The 22,294-nt window shown below is 43.2% G+C and overlaps 1 protein-coding gene and 1 long non-coding RNA gene across 12 annotated transcripts in view; one reads left to right on the top strand and one right to left on the bottom strand.

Moving 5' to 3' along the window:
* PALM2AKAP2 (PALM2 and AKAP2 fusion) overlaps positions 1 to 22,294 on the bottom strand; it is a 473,479-nt gene that overhangs the window by 371,530 nt on the left and 79,655 nt on the right. The window contains exon 1 of one of the 11 annotated variants that reach the window (XM_081526558.1): positions 3,416 to 3,738. The exons of the other annotated variants lie outside the window; for them this stretch is intronic. The gene's annotated coding sequence lies outside the window, so the exon portion shown is untranslated. Of the gene's footprint in view, positions 1 to 3,415; positions 3,739 to 22,294 lie in introns of those variants that run through there. 11 annotated transcript variants of the gene reach the window in all.
* LOC145520346 (uncharacterized) lies at positions 3,161 to 12,464 on the top strand. Its single transcript, XR_014064421.1, has 2 exons — positions 3,161 to 6,622; positions 11,826 to 12,464. It is a non-coding gene; the product is annotated as an uncharacterized LOC145520346 (long non-coding RNA).

Raw genomic sequence — 22,294 nt, 5'->3', positions numbered from 1 at the left:
CCTCTCCAGCCTCCAAGGAAAACAGACCATTGCTGAATTAAAGACACTGTTAGGTCGGTTGGAGCCAAAATAAATGGAGCCAGCTTTTCCTTAATAAGGGGGAAGCAGCCTTTCCAGGGTGGTGACCTAATGAGGCAAGGGACAAATGGGTGTCAGGTTTCATGCCTCAGCCCCTTGGAAAGCCAGGCACATGATATTTTCTTTCAGGAGGAACTTCAACAGGCTTGGAGGCAGCCTGGAGATTTCACACTTGCCCTCTGAGCAAGTGAAGTCCTAAATTCGATAATCCTATTATTTAAAAAACATTGTAACAGCCCTTGTCCGTAGGGGAAACATTTATTTGGTAAGAATATGACCACTGATGGAAAAAAATGGGCAAAGATACTCTTTTGCCGTTTCACTTTAATAGGGGTACAAACTAGTATTTTCCCAAATTATAATAAAGCAGGGACAAATTGAGTTAAGCAAAAAGCTGAAAGTTTCCAAGTTTATTTCTAAATTAAATGAAGGTCTAAGGAGTATTGGAGAGAGCAGTTTGAATTTGAATGTAAAAGGTTTTTTTGTTTGTTTTTGGTTTGTTTTTTATCTTTAATAAGCACTGATGTGATCCTTTGTCCCTGGATCCCTTCTATTAGTAAGTGCTTTGGAAACATTAACAAGTGTAATCCTCACAATGACTCAAACAGTAAAGATTCCACCTGCCAATGCAGGAGACCCAAGAGATGCGGGTTCAATCCCTGGGTCGGGAAGATCGCCTGGAGAAGGAAATGGCTATCCACTAGAAGATCCTGGTGAGCTACAGTCCATGGGGTCGCAAAGAGTCAGATACGACTGAGCAACTAAACACACAACCCTCATCACAGCCCTATGAAGGCAGCACTGTTATTATACCCATTTTACAGATGGCCACACTGAGACACAGAGAACTTCTGGTCACACAGCTCAAAGTAGCAGATGTAATAATATCAGGTAATCGGCTCATGCTGCTGGAAGAGTGTATCTGTGTGGGACTATTTAAATGTTGGGAGAATTTATCTGCATAAATAATATGCATTTAAAAGAGGTGAAATTATTCCTTTTGAGGTACTTGGAATATTATCTTCTCTGAGGGTTAAGACCTCAGATAACAACCACAAAAAGGGGAGAGTGCTAAGTCAACTTCTTCCATCTTTCTCCTTCCTTTCTTTATAGAAAGGGCACACATATTGGGCACGTACTCCATACCCAAGCACCATCCCAAGCGCTGGGGTTCAGCAGAGAATGGGACAAAGAAGCTGCCTTTCTGCACTTCCATTCCAGGGAAGGGAGAGAGACATTAAATGTAGAAAAATCTACAATCTAAGTCCATCCTAAAGGAGATCAGTCCCGGGTGTTCATTGGAGGGACTGATGTTGAAGCTGAAGCTCCAATACTTTGGCCACCTGAAGCGAAGAGCTGACTCATTTGAAAAGACCCTGATGCTGGGAAAGATTGAGGGCAGGAGAAGAAGGGGACGACAGAGGATGAGATGGTTGGATGGCATCACCGACTCAATGGACATGAGTTTGGGTGGGCTCCGGCAGTTGGTGATAGACAGGGAGGCCTGGCGTGTTGCAATTCATGAAGTCGTAAAGAGTCGGACACAACTGAGCGACTGAACTGAACTTCAGAAAAATTCCAAAGAAAAGCACACTGGGGAGAGAGTGGTGTGGAGATGGAGGAGCGACACTCCCTCAGAGACCTGAATGGAGTGAGTGGCAGAGCCCCGAGAATATTGAGGGAAGAGCAGCCAGAGCTGAGGGAACAGTACACAGGAAGGCTCTGTGCCATGAGTGTGCTCAGACCCACTGGAGGGCCACTGAGGAGACCAGTGCGATGAGGGCAGAAGGGCCGAGGAGTTGAGGTGTGACAGAGGAGGCCAGAGAGTGATCCAATCAGATCATGGCCTTGGGAGGGTTTAGACAAGCTGTGACAGGATGTGTTTATACCTTAAAAAAATCACTCTGACTGCCAGTGACGAGGGAGAGAAGATGTGAGTAGGAGATTGGATGGAGGACAATGCAGGATTCCTGCGACAAAACAATGGAATGGCAGGGTAGTGGTAGACAGAATAATGGCCTCAAAGATGTCCATGCCTTGGTCCCTGCAGCCTGTGACTGGGTCACCTTACATGGAAAAAGGGACTTGGGTGGAGTGAACATAGGTGGGCACTGATGGAACTAGTGCCCAGACATACCCAGGAAATCTTCACTCCAGGGCTGGAGGAGAGGAAAGGCAGAAGACAAGGATCCAGTGTCAGCTAAGGAGAGGGGACACAGACCCCTTGGGTTCAACCCCCAGTTTACAAAATAGAGTATAAACTTGGGGAAACTGCATAATTTCTCTAAGATCAGGCTCCTTTGATCAGAAAAGGAAATTAATAGTGACTAACCTGTAAGGGTATTCTGAGGACAAAAAGACACAATCTGTGTCAAGCCCTGTGCCTGGCAGGTCCTAAGCGCTCTCACAAACACTGAGTGGCAGCGTTCCTGTTAAGAGCATTGGTGCCAGGATGTTCTGGGTTCAAAATCAGCTCTATATTTACTAAATGGGGGACCCTGGGTGAGGTACTTAAGTTTCCTCAATTTCATCCTAGGTAAACTCAGGTTAATATCATGTACCTTACGGGGTTCATGGGGGAGGCCTGTGTTGGCTTTTATTACTCTGGTGATGAAGATGATAAATAATGCATGCCTTCTAAAATTGTAATTAATGTTGATTCCAGATCTCAGGAATCATAAAATACGAAATGAAAATCTAAAGGATAGGTGTGTCATGTAAAAAATAAGTCTTTGTAAAAGGATATTTGGGATCCCCGGGTGGCTCAGAGGTAAAGCATCTGCCTGCCATTGCAGGAGATGTGGGTTCGATTCCTGGGTTGGGAAGATCCCCTGGAAGAAGGAAATGGCAACCCACTGCAGTATTCTTGCCTGGAAAATCCCATGGACAGAGGAGCCTGGTGGGCTACAGTCCATGGGGTCGCAAAGAGTCGGACACGACTGAGCAACTACACAGCAGATATTTAAGTGACTCACAATTTTGCCTCATCAACATGCAGTGAAAGGACAATGTAGCATGAACTACATGCACAGTGAGTGAAGATGCTCTCAGCTCTGCCTTCATCAGTGTGACTTCACGATGCTGTGAAGCCACCTTGTACACCCAGGCAGCGAGGGCCTCTGCTTACAACTTAAAGCTTGCAGTGGGCTACTTGGAGAAAATCTCAGTGAGCTTTCAAAAAGATGCAGATGCCATCTTAGAGAGTTAAGAACTAACTCCTACACCTGTTAGCCGGCTCAGATTTTAAACTCCCACCCCCTCCCCAACCTGGTCTGACTGTAGGTCTCCAAGCCATAACACCTGGGCTGTATCAAGAGCCAGGGACTTCGGCACTTACCAATGACTGGAAAACCCTCAAGTTGTTTGTGCCAAAAACAGAGGCAACAAAACGATGATCCCCGCTCGGCAGTGTAATTGACTCAGCAGTTTAGGCACAAACAAATGGCCCTTTTGTGGGCAAGATGATGACCCAGAACTCTGAAATCTGAAGAGCTAAGTGCTAAATGTGCAGTATTTCCTTAAATGCCTCTGAAAGGACTCCTGGGACTGTAATGAATGTTCATTTGACATATCTTACTGAGGAAGTCAGAGAAAGCCTGTCTGCCTCTCCTCTCAGGGTCTGGCTGAATTTGTGAGGGATGGCGGAGCTTCCCGGCACTGGGATGTGATGGACCTGGCTGTAACCAGCAACCACATGGCCTCTGTCACAATCAGTCCTGGTGCTGACATCAAACCCCCGACCAAGCTGCAGGTCTCATCTGCTTGGGCTCAGGGGTTTACCCCAAAGTCTCACTACTCCTTGTGTGGTCTGTGGACAGCAACAACCGTGTCAATGTTGACATGCAGCTTCTCACTGGCCTGAAACGTACTGAATCAAAATCTGAATGTTTATAAGACTCCCTGGTGATCTTTGGGCAGATTCAAATTTGAGAAGCTCCAATCTAGGGCCAACACAAAGGCCCATATAGTCAAAGCTATGGTTTTTCCAGTAGTTATGTCTCACAGATGTGAGAGTGGGACCATAAAGAAGGCTGAGCACTGAAGAATTGATGCTTTTGAAATGTGGTGTTGGAGAAGTCTTGAGAGTTCCCTGGACAGCAAGGAGATCAAACCAGTCAATCCTAAAGGAAATCAACCCTGTATATTTATTGGAAGGACTGGTGCTGAAACTGAAGTTCCAATACTTTGGCCACTTGAGGTGAAGAGCTGACTCATTAGAAAAGACCCTGATGCTGGGAAAGATTGAGGGGAGGAGAAGGAAGCAACAGAGGATGAGATGGTTGGATGGCATCACCAACTCAATGGACATGAGTTTGAGCAAACTCTGGGAGGTGGTGAAGGACAGGGAAGCCTGGTGTGCTGCCGTTCATGAGGATGCAGAGTCGGACAAGACAGAGTGACTGAACAAGAACAGTCTAGGGCCAACCAGGTCTTAACTGTGACAGCACAATAGACCTGGGCTGCTTTCCTCCAGACCACCTACAGTAGCATCTGTTTTCAAATTTTATTATGCAGCTGGGATTAAGAGCCACTGATCTAGAATTTCACTGATAATGATGATGATAGCAAACATTGCAGGTAACCTCATCAAGAACTTACACATGTCAAACTCTTGTTATCACTATATTAACTCATCCCAGTCCTACAAAGAGGTACTATTATTTTCTCCACTTCAGAGATGAAGAATCAAGAAACCATCTAAGGTTACAGAAGGTGGATGTGGCAGAGTGAAATCTGTGCTTTTAACCTCTCCACAAATCACTGAGCCTGCCACAGATTGACTTTATCAGAATCTCTGGGGCATGAGGCCTAGGGAGCCACAGTCTAAACTTATGCAACAGCTGAATCTTTTTCATACTAGAGTATAATATATGAGAACCACAATTTATCTACTCCCTAAGGGGCTTCTTTAATTTAGAACTTTGGAAATCAAGAAGAATCAGAGTACTCTAGGGAGCTGTGATGAATTTTCTCAGTAGTTACTTTGGGTATTATGTACTAGAATGTTTTAACACATACCTGTTGGTAGTTTATACTACTCAGATACGAGCCTTGAGTAGTCACATTCAGTCCTCTAAAAACTGGTCAGATCTTTTAACCACAAATTGTCCCAGATTTAATCCAGGTTTCACCTTGTGGTTCCACATGATCCCTGACTCAAGAGTTTTCCTTTACCCAGTTGTTATTCATCCATCCATCCATTCACCCATCCATCCACATCTATCCATCCATCCATCTATGTAGACATCCAACCATTTACCCATTCATCCATCTATTTATATATCCACCTGCCCATCCATCCTTCCATCCAACCAACCAACCAGTATTCAACAGTTTACTGCCTGGCATTGAGGTACAGAGCTGAGTAAGGCACAATCCTCAAGGAGCAATGGAAACATTAAACACACCTTTACATTGACACACCTTTACAAAACAATGAATGAAGTTTGATGACAGGGATAAGTTCAAGAGGCACTAGGGGTAAAGGGGAGGAAGCCAATTCCTGGTAGCTGGGGGTGCTGCCAGGGGAGGGTCCAGGATGGCTTCCCAGAGGGGGGGAAATTTGAGGACAGAATATCAAAGGATGCGTATGCTCCCAGTAGGGAGGAGGATGGTCCATAGGGAGGGGACAGGCTGTGCAAGGACCAGGAAGTGTGAGAGAGTGCCGTTGTGTTTGGGACACTAGAAGCTATCCTGTTTTGAAAAGGGATGTGCAAGGTGGAGGAAGGTGGGAGATGGCACTGCAGAGATGAGGCAGGACCAGGTCACAGCCCCGCTCAGCAGATCACATGTCCTCCTGCGGGTGATGGGGAGCGACCAAAGTGGGTAAACAGGGGAATCACTTTGGAAAGGTCACTGGGGATACTTATTAAGAACAGATGTTTGGGTAAAGCCCAGAGGCATGGAGACTATTTTCAGAGTCTAGAAAAGAAATGAGAAGTTCCTGACGTGAAAATAATAGCTATGATAACTGTATTGGATTGAATAATCCCTGAAAGATATGTCCAAGTTCTAGTCCTCAGCACTTGTTAACATGACCTTATCAGGAAACAGAGACTTTGCAGATGCAGTTAAGGATCTTGCTATGAGGGCATCCTGTGTTGAGGGTGGACCCTCACCCCAAAGACTGGTGTCTTTATAAGAGAAAGGAGAAGGAGATTTGAGACACACAGACCCAGAGGGGAAAGCCGAATGAAGACAAAGCCAGAGACTGGAGTTAGGAAGCCAACCGGCCAAGGGTCGTCAAGGATTCTGGTGGTAGCCACCAGAACCTAGGAGAAGGACATGGGACAAATTCTCCCTCAGAACCTCCGGAAGGAATCAACCATGTTGACTCCTTAACTTCAGACTTCTGACTTCCAGAACTCTGAGAGAATACACTTCTGTTGTTTTAAGCCCACTCCTCCCTCTGTCTGTGGTAGTTTGTTACATTTGCCCTAGGAAACTAACACAGCAACTAAAATCAACTACTGACCCTATGCCAGGCACCTGGTGAGTGCTCCAGAGGTTGCTGGTTCCTGTAGCACCCCCAACATTCCATAAGGTAAGTACTAGCAGCAGCATTCCCATCTATCAGATGAAAACACTGAGGCAGAGGGAGGCTTGGTCATTTACTCGGGGTTATAAACCAGTAAGTGGCTGAGCAGTTTTCTCACGCAGGCAGTCTGGGAGCAGAGCCTGTGCTTTCCGCTCCCTGGTCTCATGTCAGACAGATGGAGAGGAAGGAGGAGACTTGAGGAGGTGGGAAGAATGACTAGGACCTGGCAATTCACTGGGCATCTGGAGGGCAGGCAGGAGGAATGGAGCCTCCCAGATTTCAGGTGCTGTGGAGCCTCCATCTTCTAGTTTCCATCAGCCTCTGTCTTCCCTGCCACACCACCCCCCAAGATGTCCTCACCTGCCAACTCTCGCCCTGCACTTTGCACTCGCTTCTCAAGAAGTCCTCCTTGGCTCACCCCAGATATGTCCTCAGAACGGCCCTACTCTTGTTGATTCCCTAGAAAGTGGTCTCACTGCCCACTCTTCTCCATGTCAGCTCTGGCTTTTCTTACATCTTTGAGCTCTCACCCAGCACAGAAACTTCTTCTGATCCCAGGTTCTCGTGTTTATTCTGGTCTCTGCTCTCAGCATCCCTGCTTCTCTCCTCCCACCATCTCCATCTCCCTGTAAAACGAGGAGGTGAGGCATCCAGGTCAAGGGCTGGGAGGAAAACCATGTCTTCCAAGGGAAAAGGTTACAGCTTCCTCAGTGCTGTTTTCTTCCTCTTTCCTTTTAAAACATTTCCCATTCTCTCAGCTCAAGGCTGGGACCAAAAAAAAAAAAAAGCATGCAAAAATACCTTTTGCTCCTTTATAATAACTTAGGTTTTTTTCTTTTTTCCTGGCCTGCACTGAGTGAGTTATATGAGCCTGGGCTACAACGATAAAGCACAGAATCTACTGTGTTATTGCCATATAGGGGTATACATTGCTATTTCAGGGGCTTCTCCAGTGGCTCAGCAGTAAAGAATCTGCCTGCAGTGCAGGAGACACAAGAGACACAGGTTTGATCCCTGTCAGGAGGACCCCCTAGAGAAGGGCATGGCAACCCATTCCAGTATCCTTACCCGGAGAATCCCATGGACAGAGGAGTCTGCCGGGCTAGAGTTGATGGGGTCACAAAGAGTTGGACACGACTGAAGCGACTGAGCACGGCACACATTGCTATTTCAAGAAATAGCCAGCTCCTACAATTTCCTCTGTGGGTCTGCGATGGCAAATGTGCCAGTCAGCATAACTGATCAATTCATTTAAAGGTGGATATTAGCATGATTCCACACATCTAGTATTAAAATGGACTTTTATTAAATACTCTGACATGAAATTTCATTGGAAAGGTCCAGGATATTAAAAAGATAAATATTTTAAATCAAAAAAATAGATGCAGACCTACAACCCAGGTGCCACCACACTTCCACTGAACCAAGTTCATTGCCAAAAATGGAACCATTTTAGAGACATAATTATGTAAAGGAATAATGAAAAATTCAAAGGCTCAAAAGCTTCCCAGAGTTCCCTGAAATACTGTAAAACTCCCTTTAGGAAGCACACAGGTTTATATAATATAATACAATGTTTTACGTTGTTTATCTTTGTTCTCAGACATCATTTCACGACATTTTACCAAGTGGAATTTTCATCAGTCCTGACATTTTCATCTGTTTTCAAACATTCAGATTGTTTTTAGAAAAGCAGTCATCTTATCTGGGAAAAAATTTACCATGTACCCAATGGGTTTGCCAGCAACTTAAGATACTGTAAGATTAGATTTTCCTTTCATTTCAATACTATTTTACATATAGCCTATCTTCTATTCAAATATATCTAAGACACTAAGTATTTACTAAGATCATTTCTAGGTATTCATATTAAGTCCATTTTACTTAAGGGTGACTTTAACTCCTCATGATCTAGCTATAGAACATAGTACGCAATGATTAACTGACTCATGCCTCTGGGGTGGTCTTTAATGAACCCAAACCTTCACTCAAATGACAGACAATCCAAAAGGGAATAGTTGGAACTCGCTTACAGTCACTCAATCCGTGTGCTAGGATGACACCAAATCATAGGATTGGGAAATAATTTGCATTTTCCTTTGAGTAAAAAAAGGAAACATAAAAATGTAACCATTGGAAAACTCCCAGTGAGCTAGTGGGAAGGAATACTCAGTGCATTTGCATTGGGAGGATCAGAAAGATAGATTCCTCTTTTACTGGTTCATTTAACAATATTTAATGAGCACCTGCTATATGGTGGTCTCAGGGCTAGCTTTTGGCCTTCCAGAGAATGAGTTTCTATGTGAATGAAGAGAGAAACTCATCCTTGGGGAGCTGATGGGTCTTCCTGTCAACTCTTCCCCCACTAGACCCTGTGGGCAAAGGAGCCTGGAGAAAGCCGCAAAACAAAATCTTTCAAATCAGAGCTCAGTTCAATGTCAGTATTCCACTTACTAGGTAGGGTTCTGCTTGGGGACAAATCACTTACAGACTCTGAACCTCAGTGTCCTCATCTGCAGAATGAGACTGATAACAAGGTATAAGATTGTCATGCAGATTACACAAAACAATGGGCATACTGAAAATGCTCCTTGCAAAGTAACATTTTCAAAGTAGTAAAGAATATTACAAGCAATATTAAGCTTCCTTGAGTTTCTGTCTCTTCCTCTTTCCTTTTCACTTCTGCCTTGTGGCCATTGTCTAACCACTGGTATGATTTTGGTGAATTTTGGTATGATTTTGCTTTGTGGAATTTACTTAGCCTAAATCCCACAAAGCAATGAGGAAATTGTTTTCTCTGTGTTTAATTGCAAAGTACTGTGGCTGAGGGTGAAAATAGCCACACACAAAAAGTTACAGAATGAATGATTCCTGTTATGTGACATTCTGGATAAGGCAAAACTATAGGGGCAAACGGAGAAGGCAATGGCACCCCACTCCAGTACTCTTGCCTGGAAAATCCCATGGACAGAGGAGCCTGGTAGGCTGCAGTCCATGGGGTCGCTAAGAGTCGGACACGACTGAGCCACTTCACTTTCACTTCTCATTTTCATGCATTGGAGAAGGAAATGGCAACCCACTCCAGTGTTCTCGCCTGGAGAATCCCAGGGACGGCGGAGCCTGGCGGGCTGCCTTCTATGGGGTCGCACAGAGTCGGACACGACTGAAGCGACGCAGCAGCAGCAGCAGCAGCAGCAGCAGCATAGGGTCAAAAATCAGATCAGTGATTGATAGAAGCTGAGAAGAATGGAGAGAGGGAATTGATGGCAAAGGGGTCAAGGGAACAAACAATTTGTGAGAATGGAAATGTTCTGTATCTTGATTTTTCAGGTGATAACACACCTGTATGTACTTGTCAGCATTCACTGAACTGTATACTTGAAAAGGGTGACTTTTACTGTATGGAATTTATATCTCAATAAACCTGACTTTAGAGTCAAAGAAAACTGTGGCTTGGGGCCATCAAGATTTCCTTTAAGAAAAAAAATCTATGATCAGTACAGGAAATGAGCAATCCTCCTGGGAATACTCTTCTAAGAAACTGACTATAATAAAGACAGACATTGATACTCCTCCTAAACAAGTTCTCCGGGAATTCAGAGAAACATTCATCCAGGACACCAAGACATATATCATGGAAGAGACTGCATTTTAACTGGTCTGAAGAGTGCAATTAATCACTGAGTTTTTTTTTCTTCTCTACCAACTATGATCAATATCTTAGACTCCAGTCTCTGTTTATAAATTGCTCATAAATTTTAAGCTTGATTATTCTTCTATTCTAAAAGTTTGCACATTGTAATGCATTTACCAGAGATTAAATGATTCACATTATCTTGCCCCTTAAAAAACCATCAGTTTTGAGGCAACGTTTCCTGAGTTTGCGGTCCATAGGAAATTGCTTTTACATGTCCACTTATAAATGTTCTTCCATTTAATGAAATGAAGAAAAGTAGAATGTCACTAAAGGAGACAACATGTCCTAGTGTAAGAGGTTGGAAAAGGATCTGAAAACTTAGATTCTGTGACTCACAAGTGACTCTATAAATCAACAAGAAAAAGATCAACAATCGAAAAGAAAGGGGGCGGGGGTGGAGGAAACTATGTAAATGGACAGTTCAGGAGAGAAAATACAGTGACTCTTAATCAGATAAAAAGATGTTCAATCTCAGTGTAATTAGCCAAATGGTACTTCTCTTAATACGCACTCCTATGAATCAGTGAGACATGATCAACAGTCCCGGAAAAAAAAAAATTGGGCAAAGTGAATGAATAGACAGTTCATAGAAGAGAAAGTACAAATAGCCTTGAAACATATGAAAAGATGCTTAAACTCACTCAGGCTAAGAGAATGGCAGATTAAAGCTGTACTATTTTGTACTCATTGGGCAGGTTAAAAAAAAAAGTTTACTAAGTTTGTTAACACAGTACAGGAAACACCCTCATTAGAGAGTTTAGGAAAAATCAGCTACTCCTGGGACAACCTTTATGCAGAAGCATTTGGGGATGTCTATTAACATTACAAATCACTATGATTTTGACCCAGCAATTCCTCTTCCACGAATCATATCCTACAGCTCATCCATGTGCAAAATGATCTGTATCATGTTATTCACTGCAGTTCCGTCTGTAATAGTAAATGTATGCCCCTCCCTGGGTTAAATGAGTTTTTATACATCGTCCCAGAAAATACTACCCCACTGTCAGAATGAAAAAGCTCTTCATAGGCTGATGAGAGGCAATCATCCAGATATATTAGAAATCCAGACACTGAGGCTCCCCTCCAGACCTCTGGAATCAGAATCCTTAGGATAACAAAACCCCCAGATGATTCCCATGCACAGGGATGTGTATGAAGCCCTGATCCTTCTGGTTCCTACTCATGGTCACTCCAGGCTTGACCTCCTTCCGGAAGTCTTCTCTTAGTTTACCTTCCTTCTTCCCTAATCTACATTGGATGCCTTTCCTGGTTGACCATTATCCTATGTGTTTCTCTCCATGTCATTTGCCACAATTTAATTTTCTGGCCTCTTCTCTCACCCCCACCAGGAGATATTCACTGCTCACAGTACCTAGCATAAAGCCTGGTAATATGTAATAGATGCTAAATAAATATCTTTTTGAATAGACAAATGGATGAACCAGGTCAAATTAAAGCGCGAGTGGAAAAGTCTGCTGAGTGATCTTTCTGCCATTTACTTTTTCTTAGATTCTTCTTCATTCTGGAGAAGCTGCCAACCAACCAAGAAAGAATAGGGAACCCTTGAGAAAAGCTCGACTCCCTTGACTCCCCCAGGCCAATAGCCGCAGGCATTTGAACAAATAAGTCTTCCAGCTCTTTGCTTGGCTATGGATTCAGCTCAGATTAGAAATAAAAGCTTTGGGTTCAGATGACATTTTCGAAGGGCCAAAAATTCCCTAGAAATCCTAGCTTCACCTTGCTAGGAGATGGGTTTCCTGAGTTGACTCAACTTTATTCGGGAGCATTGGCTAATGGTTGCTCAAACTGCTGCAAAATTCCAACCACACAGGGGGAAAGGGCCCTAGGAAAAGCCGAAGCACGTGGTGCATCAGAAAGGATTTACACGTGCACGTGACTTTCAGGAGTGAAACGAAAGGGTTGCTGGCCAAGTCACAGCACGGCCGGAGTTCCCTCCAGAGGCTGGCGGCACTGATGGGGAAGGAAAGCAAACAAAAGAAACATTCTTTCTACTTGTGAGTGAAACAAAGATCCCACTGAGAAAACTGAAGTGAGCTGGAGAGCTGTTAAATCAACAGAAATGGGGGGCTGTCTGTGGAGGAGGCATCTGGTTTCAATGTAAACATCCTTAAAATGTTTCAAGAATGAGTGTCTATTTGAATAATTTATTATTAAACTGTTTTTTCTTATCATGGTTATTTAGAGCAGATTTAGCTTTGAAGATATCCTTCCATATGCCCAACTCAACTGGAGTTCTCACCCAGTTTAGACATTTTCTGAGCAGAATATTGAGAGGGAGACTAAATAGAGTTGCCTGGACAAATCTAGGATTGTTAGGTAGGTTAGGCTGGATGAAGGTATATTCTGAAAGAGTCACGTGAACATAGCACAGTAAGTAGATTGTACACTTTGCACAGGAAACCTGAAGTGGGGGTGACAGAGGGGCAGAGGTATAAGAGTCTGTCTGCTCTAGCTTCTGTCTGGAGTTTCTTCATTGGGAAAGAAATTTGTCTTAACTTGGCACTTACTCCTTCCCATCATGAACTGAAGATAAAAAGTTCTGAAAGATGCTCTGAAAAGAGGTTGCAAATTAGTGACCAAGACTTGCTTTGTTGGGGCCAGATTATGTCTTTTAAAAAAATGTCTTAAATTGGTTGCCAACATTTTACAAATGTCTGCATGGAAACAATTTGCTGGAGTCAAGTAGAATCCATCTGCTAAAGATCTTTAGAAAAGACACAACCCAGTTTGCCGCAAGCCAACCATTCCCTTTCTCTAGCCCAAGTTCACACATTCAGGCTAGCTGCCTGGTATACACACACACGTATACATACACACACGTGTGTACACACATATACACACACAGCCCTCAGGATGAGAGGGAAATGAGATTTGTCTCTACTGGTTGGCCACCTTTGGGAATTCTAATTTAGGTACCTTACTTGGTTACTTGGTACTACATGATTTTTTTCATATGACACAGAACATTTTATTTTCTCTGTTTCTTTCTCTTTTTTGCTATTTTCTTAACATTATACTCACATCACGTCATCTAGCCGCTTAGTCATGTCCAACTCTTTGTGACCCCATGGTCTGCCATGGAATTCTCCAGGCAAGAATACTGGGCTGGATTGCCAGTTCCTTCTCCAGGGGATCTTCCCAACCCAGGAATCAAACCTGGGTCTCCCACATTGCATGCAGATTCTTTTCCACCTGAACCACCAGGGAAGCCCAGGGAAGCCTCTAATGTTATACTACTTCTGCATAACTATATGAATGTTAAATTTTTATATATTTCTTCTTTATTTTCCTTTCTTAAACAGGAACCAACATGCTAATGTCAGGGGCATCTTTGTAGGTTGTCTTTATCTAAAGATAAGGGAAGTAACAGACCTTTCTGTGTCATTTCTTATTTCATGTGGCTCCTTTGGTTTCTTGTCTTTCTGTGCTTAAATATAATCATATAGGGGTTTATCTACAATCTAGACTTCTGGGTTTTTCTTGGTAACTCAGGAGATCTGGCAATATTGGCCCCACAAATCACTGCTCTACACTCAGGCAGATTGAAGGAGCAGTCTTCTCTTGTGGGAGCAATAAAGCTGTGTCAGTGATGTCTACCAGCCTGGAGCTGTTTAGGCTCTAAATGCCAAAGGGCATCCAGGAATTAAAGCCAAGAGCTCCAACGTAGGAACCTTTGACATTAGCCAAGGTGTCTGAATACACAGAGACAGAAACAGGTTGACTATGGTTCTTAGGAGCAGAAGACCAAGACTTATTTGCCTCTGAGTGACTGCATCCTAATTGCAGTGCTCAGTCCTGGCACCTTGTATAGAATTAGTGCTCAGAAAATATGTGTCAGATTTACAAGCTGGAGATCACAGGTTGAATTCTAGACAACAGCAAAATGGTCCTGAATTGTTCTATAAGATTACCTAATACTTTAACTTTTATCATGAAAATATGCTGTAAAACTGCAATTTCTTAAGCACTAGATTTCTAGGAAATAATTTTTTTTCCCCAACTATGAAAGCATATTTGCACTTTCTAGAGCAATTCACATATAGCTGGTCTTAGAAATCATAAAGCTCATGATATCCTAGATAAGGAAATCAGCTCCAGGTAAGGAAGACTTGCTCAAGAGCAGACCATTGGCAATCTGGACAAGAACAATCTCAATTCCAAGGATTGTTTCCCAGCCCTAGGGCTTTGCCCAAGCCCAAGAAAGTGGTTCTAAGGCAGGGTATGTGCCCAGTTTAAATAGTCTGCTGAAGAAACGTGGAGGTGGCCCAGTGCATATTGTGAAAGGCCTGGGTTCTTCTGAAGGGCATCCTGACCTGTTAGGCCAACTCCTGCAAAGGCTAATGGGCAGCCCAGGGCGGTGCCATAGAGACAGCAAAACAAAAGCTGTGCTATGGCCTCACTCTTAAAGCAGATGGCCCCATTGTCCTGGGGGCCCTAAGAGGAAACACATCCCATCTCAACATAAAACTGCAGTTCCCCAACCCAGAGCATAAACCTGTCACTGCCAGTCATAATAAGACACACCACATGACAACACACGGAGTCAGCCATTTAACTTATGAAACATCAGGACTGTTTCTAATTTTTTTTTCAAGTCGCTCAGTCATGCCTGACTATTTACGACCCCATGGACTATACAGTCCATGCAATTCACCAGGCCGGAATACTGGAGTGGGTAGCCTTTCCCTTCTCCAGGGGATCTGCCCAACTCAGGGATTGAACCCAGATCTCCCGCATTGCAGGCGGGTTCTTTACCAGCTGAGCCACAAGATATTGGTACAAAGAACACAGAATCTTTTATTGACATAGGAAAAAAGCAAAGGTTTGCCAAAGGGATTGCCATCTTGCAGACCTCCCCCGCCCCCGGTCCATTTTTGTTGTTCCTCTTATAGTACCTGATTGCCTACAGAATCTAGTGCCCTACTGGGAACAAGGACCTGGGCAGTCTACATGCCCCTGGAGCAGAAGAGCAGCTCAGCTCACCAAGCGCAAAAGGAAAATTGCACAGGGGCTGGCGAGTCTGCCAGGGCTCATAGCACCTCTTCCCCGACATCTACCTGGTAAATATTTTGATAAAACTGGTCAAAATAATACCTTTGTTGGAGCCATTTTGTGGTCTTTAAAATTACAGTGTTATAGTCTTTTAGAAATGGGAGGAATCTTACTTCCTGACTCAATATTTAGCGGACCCTCCCCACGGGGGCAACATTTAGGGACATCACGTATGATTTTGTCTTTTACTTAGAAATGTTTCTCTGTGACTGGCAAGAAAAACTGCTTCATTCTTCAGCTATTATGATTTTGCATGATTGTGGATGGTTTTATATCAAAGTCTGCTTAAACCCAAAACACTGTTACCCAGGCAAATTTGTAAGGGATTACTCAGAAATGGAATCAAGTAGAATTTGAATAACATTTCTGGAGTAAAGCATCTATGTAGGAAGGCATTTTTAATGACAGACCCAATACCAGAGATTTTTTTAATCAGTGTGATAGCTTGACATCAACCACTCATAGGTCAAGGGTAAAGAAATGAGGCTGGTGAATCTGACCATTTCAGGCTTGCAAAATTAAGCTAGACTATTACATATTTAGTTCAGATGCCATAAACAATTTTTAAAAACTAGAAGATAATGGTTACTAGTAGTAGTGGCAGTGATAATAATGATGGAGCATTCACCTCAGCATTCAAGGCCCGCCACGATATACTGGTACCTTACATGTCTGGCGTGATTTCCCACCACCCTCTTACATATGCTTTATTCCAACCAGACACATGCCTGTTCCCTCCTCCATGCTTTTGCTCTTGTTCCCTCTGCCATCTCTGCCATGCCCACTGAGCCTCACCCCTATGTCTGTTAAAACCCTCATGGAGCTAGATGGCCTGGGTTTAAACTCTAGGCTCCCATGAACCAGCTGTGTGACTTTAGACAAGCTTCTTAACCTCTCTGTACCTTGGTGTCTTCAGCTGCAAAATGAGGAAAGAATGCTACTACCTCATCAAGTTGCCGAGATGATTAAACAAGATACTTGCTCTAAGACACTTACAACAGTGCCTGAACAAGATTTATGCCATCCTTCCTTCAACCTCCAGGGAATATGGTTAGTACTTTTTCTATTGGCCTAGAACCCTGTACTCTGCATGTGAGGACACTTCGATATGGTTCTTTTGTTGTTCAGTCGCTCAGTTGTGTCCGACTCTCTGCAGCCCCATGGACTGAAGCACACCGGGCTTGCCGGTTCTTCACCATCTCCCAGAGTTTGCTCAAACTCATGATCCATTGAGTCAGTGATGCCATCCAATCATCTCATCCTCTGTTGCCCCCTTCTCCTCCTGCCCTCAATCTTTCCCAGCATTAGGGTCTATCAATATGGTTTTAATGATCATTAATTAACAAGAGTTAATAATTAATAAGCAAATTTATTTCTGTTAACTCTGACCTAAAGATTGAATTAAATGATTAAATATTAGCGTATTAAACAACAATGTCCTACTGTATAACACAGGGAACTATATTCAATATCCTGTAATAAACCATAATGGAAAAGAATATGAAAAAGAATATATTTATGTACAACTGAATCACATTGCTGTACAGAAGAAATTAACCTCATTGTAAATCAACTATACTTCAATAAGATAAACTTTTTAAAACATTAGCGTATGCGGTCAAGCACCTACACTGTACCTTGTATTTTACTCCATTTCTTCCATATATTTGGGGCTTCTTGTGCCCTGTGCTTATTAACTGACTTACCAGAGTGAGGGGAAGACATTCTTCCGTGCTCTCTAAAAGAGAATTATCAGGCAAGCGTTTCTAAGTGACTCATATTTCCCTTCAAACCTACTGGCATTCCCAAGTTCGTTATCAGAGAGCGGGCTCAGAGACCAATAGTTCGACGTAGATAGGACATCCTGGGACTGAGAGCAGAGTGGATTTTTTGCTGTCAACTGTTCCTCCCTGGCTGACACTCTAAGTGGTTGTCATTCCCTTGTGCAGAAGAAAAATACCATAAAAGGCAAGGCTCAGGCAGGCTGTTAAGCAGTTTGAAGTGCTCCTCAGGGCTGTGAACTCTCTTGGGAAAGAGCTGCAGACCCCTGGCAAAGATTACAGCACACTTCGCAGCAAACTTGTGGAGTAACAAAGCACATATTGTTACCTCCTAATGCCAAGCTCTGCAGGCTAGTAAAAATACGTAGTATACCTTTTTAATGGGGTGAGCGAAGTTGGCTTCCCTGGAACGTTTTGGATGGAGTCATAACACAAATAAACTGTATTCTGGGGTCTGAATTGACGAAGCCCAGCGCCAAGCTGCGTGGTCACATATGGGGCAACCAGACCATTGTGTAAATCAAGTGCACAGGCTGGGGCAGTTTGGCAGCTCCACCTCTGCACGCTCTTTGGGGGGAAAGATGCCTTTGAAACACTTCCCAGCGGCCTCTACTGTCAGCCACTTTTTTCCCTAAAAGTATTTATTGTTTATAGCACAGATGATGTCTGCCCATTGCTATTGTTGCTAAAAATCTGGCAGTGGGGCAACTTTTTAGACAATCTGGAGTGGGATCTAGCAAGACAGGAGAGGGTGTGCCTATTCTGACCGGGGCAGTTCATGTCTGTTCCTTCTTGGAGCTAAGTCTGTACATGTCTGCAAATACACACACACACACACACACACACACACACACACACACACACACACACACACACACACACACACACACATGCATATGGCCACTAGAATTGACTCCAGAGATCAGGGAAACGGAGAAAGAAGGGAGACAGCACTCACTTTAGGCAACAAAAGTGAAAAAGTGAAAACTTTGAACAACGAGTCCCTTTCCAAACAGAGCCCATAGCTATCTCTGGTAAATGGTGGTGGTGGTGGTTTTGTTGCTCAGTCATGTCCAACTCTTTGCAATCTTATGGACTGTAGCCTGCTAGACTCCTCTGTCCCTGGAATTTTCCAAGGTTGTGGGTGAAAAGTCAAAGTGAAAGTCGCTCAGTTGTGCTGGCTTTTTGCAACCCCATGGACTATACAGCCCATGGAATTCTCTAGGCCAGAATAATGGAGTGGGTAGCCTTTCCCTTCTCCAGGGGTTCTTCCCAACCGAGGTATCAAACCCAGGCCTCCCGCATTGCAGGTGGATCCTTTACCAGCTGAGCCATAAGGGAAACCCAAGAATCCTGGAGTGGGTAGCCTATCCCTTCTCTAGCGGATCTTCCCAACCCAGGAATTGAATCGGGGTCTCCTGCATTGCAGGCATATTCTTTACCAGCTGAGCTACCAGGGAAGCCTGATAGCAATCAGGGTTGGGGGGTGGGGGGTGGTGGGCAGTGCTAAATGATTTGGATCTGCCATCCAGCCATTTTATGTCAAGTACTTCCTAAAAGCTAACTCTTTACATTTTAAATGTAAAGCTAACTCTTTACATTTAAAGTACATGAAGTACTTTACATTTTCAGTTCAGTTCAGTCGCTCAGTCATGTCTGACTCTTTGCAACCCCATGGACTGCAGCATGCCAGGCTTCCCTGTCCATCACCAACTCCCGAAGTTTACTCAAACTCATGCCCATTGAGTTGGTGATGCCATCTAACCATCTCATCCTCTGTCATCCTCTTCTCCTCCTACCTTCAATCTTTCCCAGCATCAGGGTCTTTTCAAATGAGTCAGTTCTTCGCATCAGATGGCCAAAATATTGGAGTTTTAGCTTCAGCATCAGTCCTTCCAGTGAATATTCAGGACTGATTTCCTTTAGGATGGACTGGTTGGATCTCCTTGCAGTCCAAGGGACTCTCAAGAGTCTTCTCCAACACCACAGTAGGGCTCTGAAAATGGGCATTGTTTAAGCCTGTGTTCACTGATGAGATTTTACTGAAGCCTTGAGTAATCTCTCAGAAAAGTTGCTTGATGCCTAAACTGAAAGGAGGGGCTGAGGGAGCCAAAAATTATTGCAGGGCTTAAAGGAACTTTTAAAGGGACACACAGATTTGATAGGAGTTCAAGGAGAAGAGGTCTTGTGCCCTAACTCTTCTGTAAGAGAGGAACAGAGCAAGAAGTGAATGCTGCCGGAGCTGTGAGGTCCTGCTGTTATTAGGAGAACATCTGGGGAGCTTATAACATTCCTGGAATCCCCGTTAACACCCTGGAGCAAATGATGTTAAAGGGGAAATACAGCCTTGGTTGGAGGGACTTAAACCGAACTCAACTGCTTCCTCTTTCTCAAGTGTGACGTTAAAATAATCATCATTTTAGGCACTCTAGTCCTCAAAACATTTATGAAATTAAAAGATAATCAAGTCTAAGCAGGGACCTAGTAACTTCCTACTAACTGTTTCAACATGAAGAAACTGAGGCTCAGAAAACGGTTCCAGGCCATGAAGCTAGACAATGTCCACAGAGATTTGCAAGATAATCTGCTTTATCCATGTGATCCAGAAATATGGTCATTCATTTTGCCTGCAGTGTGACAACCATATTCTTAATTTCAGTACAGAAAATTGCTTCTTCAGAGTCTTTACAAGGATTTCTGTTCTGGTTATTATTACCAACTCAAAAATATATACAGTTTTTAGGTTGGAAATCCATTCCTTGCCTGCAATATCTAACAATATCTCTCCTGTCATTTGCATATCTTTTCCCTATTCTCTGCATGTCGAGAGAGGTTTCTAATTTATCTTCTCCAATAATAGTTCACTTCTGCACTGGTTCAGTTCAGTTATTTACTGCTTCTAATAAGGGTTTTAATACTGCTCTTGAGATTTTCGCTTTCAGGCATATTTGATCCATTTCTCATTTCCATTTTCATCTCATTCCTCCACATTCCAATGACCTTGTGGTTTTTCTATTTTTAAAGGCCATAGGGAACATAGACAAATGAGTATATTCACATACTAAACAAGAAAAAAGAGCCCATTTGTCGTTTGCTGGAATTCATTCATTCATTCAGAATCTATGACATACCAAGCACCGCGCTAGGTTCTAAAGCAAGATATGCCCCCTGTTATCAAAATGTATCAGGAAATAAATGTTACAAACAACTATAATGCAAGATAGAAAGTGTTAACTGTCTTAAGAAAGGTTTAAATCTCAAAAGATATTATGAATACTATACATTTTGGGGGACATTTCTGGTTCCTGCATTAGACAATTTTTAGAGGTCTTATTTTCCTCTCAACTTTTAGGATCAACGCTCCCTTTCTTGAGATCTGTGGCAATTTTTTCCACTGGCTCCAAGTCATCTTTTATATTATTTATTTTTTCAGGACGATCACTTAAATAATATGAGCTCTCTCCTGACTTAGAGACAGCTTCCATACATGGTATGGAGTTAGTCTCATCCACACCCCCCCTTCACTTGTATGATGATCTCATGCCTACAGCTGGACCACAGGTGGATGTGCAGTCTCTATCCAAATTCCAGACTCTAACACAGCTCTGCTGTCCTGGGGGAGCATCTCCTCCTACCTTCATTGTCTGTTTCTTTGAGATTCTGACTCAATGTACCTGAAAAACTCCAACTCCAGCTTATAGAGTACTTCTGGGATAAATCTTTACTTCTTGAGCTCGTGTAAGTCTGAATTTTTGGAACTATACTTCCTAAGATGCAATTAAACATGCTTCAAGAGAGGGAAAAAATGTCCCTCCCTTTTTTCCATCCTGTTAGGTTTGGGGGAATTGTTGAGGATGGGTGGGTAGAGGAAGAAGGAAGAGTGACTGGGGAAACAGCTTTGTGGCCACTGAAAGAAGCAGCAGTCCCTCAGAAGCAGGAAGGGGGCACTCAGCTTTCTGGCTGAAATAAACCAAGGGTTTCTGTAAGAGGAAGACTCTATGATAAGTGTCAAAAGCTTTTCCCCCTTCCTCCACCTCTGCTGTCCCCTCAGGGAGACTAATCCTGGATCTTGGAGATAGGCTGTCTGACAATCATCCTTTTCAGGGCTATGGTGAGCAATTCTTTCTTGTTTCTGAGTTTTTCTGGGCATTTTAGGAGAGTTGGGAGAGCTGCAACCATGCTGCAATCCAGATGCCAGTTCTCTGTTCCACATATGCTTTTTAATCTTCTTTACCCAAATAGGACAAGTAGAGATGGAAACAAAAATAGAAGCTAAGTTAACCATGCAAGGGGCCAGTATATGTTTATGTGGCATGAGTCAAAGAAATACATATAATCTTGCACACACATTAGAAATGCCCTATAAATCTGGGACTAACAAAGCTAGAGGAAATGATCATAGTCTGGGTGGGAGCGGTATGGAACACAGACAAATGAGTATACCCACATGCTACACAGTGCAGGGGGAGGGATCGGGGGCGGGGAGGCTAATTTGTCATTTGTTGGACTCTATCCATTCATTCACCGATTACTATGACATGCCAAGCACTGGGCTAGGTGTGAGGCTGAGGGTAAAAACCCAAGCAAGATACAGTCCCAGTTTTCAAAGTCTGTGTGGATGTGTTTTAAGGCATGCGCATAAGCAACTAGTATACAAGGTGAAAAGTATTAATTGCCTTCAAGGAGCACTGCAAACCTTCCAGCAGCTTTCTTCTCACTTAGGGTGAAAACAAACTTCTGCCGAGACAATTCAATGGGAAAATCCATGTTTAACCAACACTGCTGAAACTATCTGCAGCTTATCCCCCCTTACTGTATTCACAAAAATTAATTCAAGGTAGATCTCAGAACTAAATCCCAAAGCAAAAACCATTATCTTTCTAAACACTTCCATGACCTTGGAGTAGACCAAAATTTCTTACACAGGATACAAAAAGTACTAATCATAAAAGAAAAATGATAAAAAAATTTCGTGCCTATTTCAAATCCTACCTAACCAAAGATGCCATTAAGGAAGTAAATATGCAACCTGCAGGCTTTAATTTAAAAAAATAGAGACAGATACATACATAGATAGGTGAGAGAGAGAGAAAGATCTGTTAAAGGGCTCTTACCAAAATCTAC

Source organism: Giraffa tippelskirchi, chromosome 1 (assembly GCF_054371585.1).
Source record: "Giraffa tippelskirchi isolate mGirTip1 chromosome 1, T2T-mGirTip1v1.2.pri, whole genome shotgun sequence".
Lineage (NCBI taxonomy): Eukaryota > Metazoa > Chordata > Mammalia > Artiodactyla > Giraffidae > Giraffa > Giraffa tippelskirchi.
The sequence above is the reverse complement of the archived record's forward strand: the minus strand, read 5'-3'. Positions and strand labels throughout refer to the sequence as shown.